Source organism: Sebastes fasciatus, chromosome 14 (assembly GCF_043250625.1).
Source record: "Sebastes fasciatus isolate fSebFas1 chromosome 14, fSebFas1.pri, whole genome shotgun sequence".
In the NCBI taxonomy this organism is placed as follows: Eukaryota; Metazoa; Chordata; class Actinopteri; order Perciformes; family Sebastidae; genus Sebastes; species Sebastes fasciatus.
This window is the reverse complement of record NC_133808.1, coordinates 28,295,316-28,297,955: the sequence shown is the minus strand read 5'-3', so window position 1 is coordinate 28,297,955 and position 2,640 is coordinate 28,295,316.

Sequence of the window (2,640 nt, the reverse complement as noted above, 5' to 3'; positions counted from 1 at the left end):
CAAGTTTTCTGAAATGTATTTATATATTTAAAGGTGCTATTAACATTGATAACATTCAGCCACTAGATGTCACATCTTGTTAGAAGTGGGAACCGAACGTCAGATATCTGCCACAGAGATAAATAAAACATTAATTTCTGCCAAATCTTTTAATTCACAATCATAATATATTATAAACATTTCTTTTGGAAAAGCCATACTTTATTTTGGCACCTTTCTGAAACCTCTGTGGATGTATTTTATTTATTTATTTTTTTAAATTATTTGTCTGCATAAAAATGTTATCAATAAGACTTTGAAATATGTAAATGATTTATTATTATCTTATTAAATATGTGCTAGTTTGCATACAATCCAGAACAGATTGATACAATACAGAAATATGATCATTGGATAAAGCCAGGTTCAAAATTCTTGTTTTTATAGAGGGGATTTTGGATATCTCTGTGTATCACTCCATAAATCAGAAAATACCGTCAACAGCTATATTAAAAAACTCCATTTCTGCCATGTTTTTAGGAATAAAGTGTTCTACAAATCATGCTATGAATGAGATAATGAACAGACCCCTCTGTAAAAACCTTCATAATATAGATAGGAATGAGACTGGAAAGTTTGGAAAGTGGAGATTTCTGGCTCAGAGTTTGAGAAAAAACTAATTTTGAAAAAACAGCCTTTAAAGATATAGATTATTAAATTTCATACATTTTGCAAGACAGATATATGACTTGGGTGCTTTTTTTAAACTTATAGATACCACCATGAAACTTCCACAGTTGATTACTTACATTAAGACAATTATTTTTTTGTATTGCAAGTCTTCTGAAATTCTATGTTTAGATATGCAAATGGGGCATTATCTAATGAGAACTTTTGGTGAAATTAGAAGAAATCTACTGACGCAAATAGACAAAAGCAGTAAAATAAACTCCTAAATGTGTATTTTTGGATGTTTTTTTTTCACAAGTCTGAAAGAAGACATGCAAAATAGCCCAAAATGTCTCGCGTTGAGCTCTCATGTTGAAGACCTTCATCATATCCATGATTGTTAAACAGTTTAAGAGCTCCAGCACCAATTGACATTATTGCATTCATATTTTCTCAGTAAAGTATGTGCTGACAGCTCCATCACAAACCTCAGCGCTACACAAAACCAGTGAATAATAGTCATATTGTCGACCCTCCAGCCACATGGCTGTTGTCCATGTTTCACGTCTGGCTCTTTAGTGGAATGCTAAAACACGCAGATGTGGATTTTCTCCTTAACAAGGAGGCACCTATAGCGCGGTCCAATAAAATGATTTTTATTAAACGCTCGGATGGTTCTGATTAGGGTGAATAAAAGTGTGTGAAGTCTGATGTGAGGGGGGGAAGACCACATGTGTCTGCCTCGCACCTGGAAAGTAGACGAAATGGAAAAACTGTATTTGATGATTTTGCTTTCTTTAATTAGAAACTTGCAGCCATGTTTCTGACAGCCATTATCCTGCCCCCTTCTGTCATTCTGTCACACCGGTTCCCCAAGTAATTATCCCCCATGTCACAAAATGCCTCCTCTCCACTCATGTGTGTGTGTGTTGATGAAGGAGAGCCTCAGTGAGAGGAGACAGCATAGAAAAGTCAGATTAATCTCCAGAGTCTGAAGGGAAAATGATTTTTATTGGGTTCACGTGTGAAGCAGCCGGCCGTGCTGTCAGTTGTAGTCGGGATTGAAACGTCCGCAGAGCAGCATGTTGTGCTGTTTCACATGGGGAGGCTAACGTTTCAGCTCTGAGCACAACATCTGTGCAGGGTGTGTGTGTACTGTACAGTATGTGTGTGTGAAAACCATAAAGAGCTCTGGACTGTCACGCTCTCTCACAGACGTTGTGAAACGGATGTTTTTCAGCAGCATCCCTGGAGCTGCTGGGATTCAGTGTCTTGGATTCATCACTGACACGAGGTCCTTCTCCAATTTTATTTTATATTTCTTTTACATTTGACCTTCAGCTTTATTGTACCACAGGCTGGGGAGTAACACACTGGTTTTGAATAAGGAGAGTCAGTTACATGATTTTGCATGTGCCCCATTCATCAGCCTCCTGCTGATCCACTTTTTATTTAATAATCAAAGAGACGTTATAGCTCCATATTTTCATTTTTGGCAATGGAAGCAAAGAAATGCCTTTATAATTCTAATTTATTCAAATATGTAACTGCATTTACCGAGTTTTAACCACTATTTATAATCCTAAAGATTTTCATGAACCCCATTTTTGAAGCTATTTATGTATTCAGTATAATCCAGCCCAGTTGCGAAATTTAATGACACGAATTTCACTTTTTTTGTGATGGTCAGCACGAAATCAATTCGTAAGTAACCCATGTAATTGTGAACTGGGAGAGAAAGGCGAACGCCACGCAAGGAGAAAGTCAGGGTGGATGGTAGAGTAAAAAAACACAGGACTTTTAACCAGGAGACCGGTGTTCATGTCCCGTCGGAAACCAGAAGTCAACGTTGATTTATTTGTCACGTAACTTCCGTACTTAAATTACGCCACTTCTGGTGTTATTGTAAGCCAAACCGCCATGTTTTCCTAAACCTAACTGAGTAGTTTTATTTGAAAAGACTGGAGCGGAAATTGACTGGAGCGTCATTTG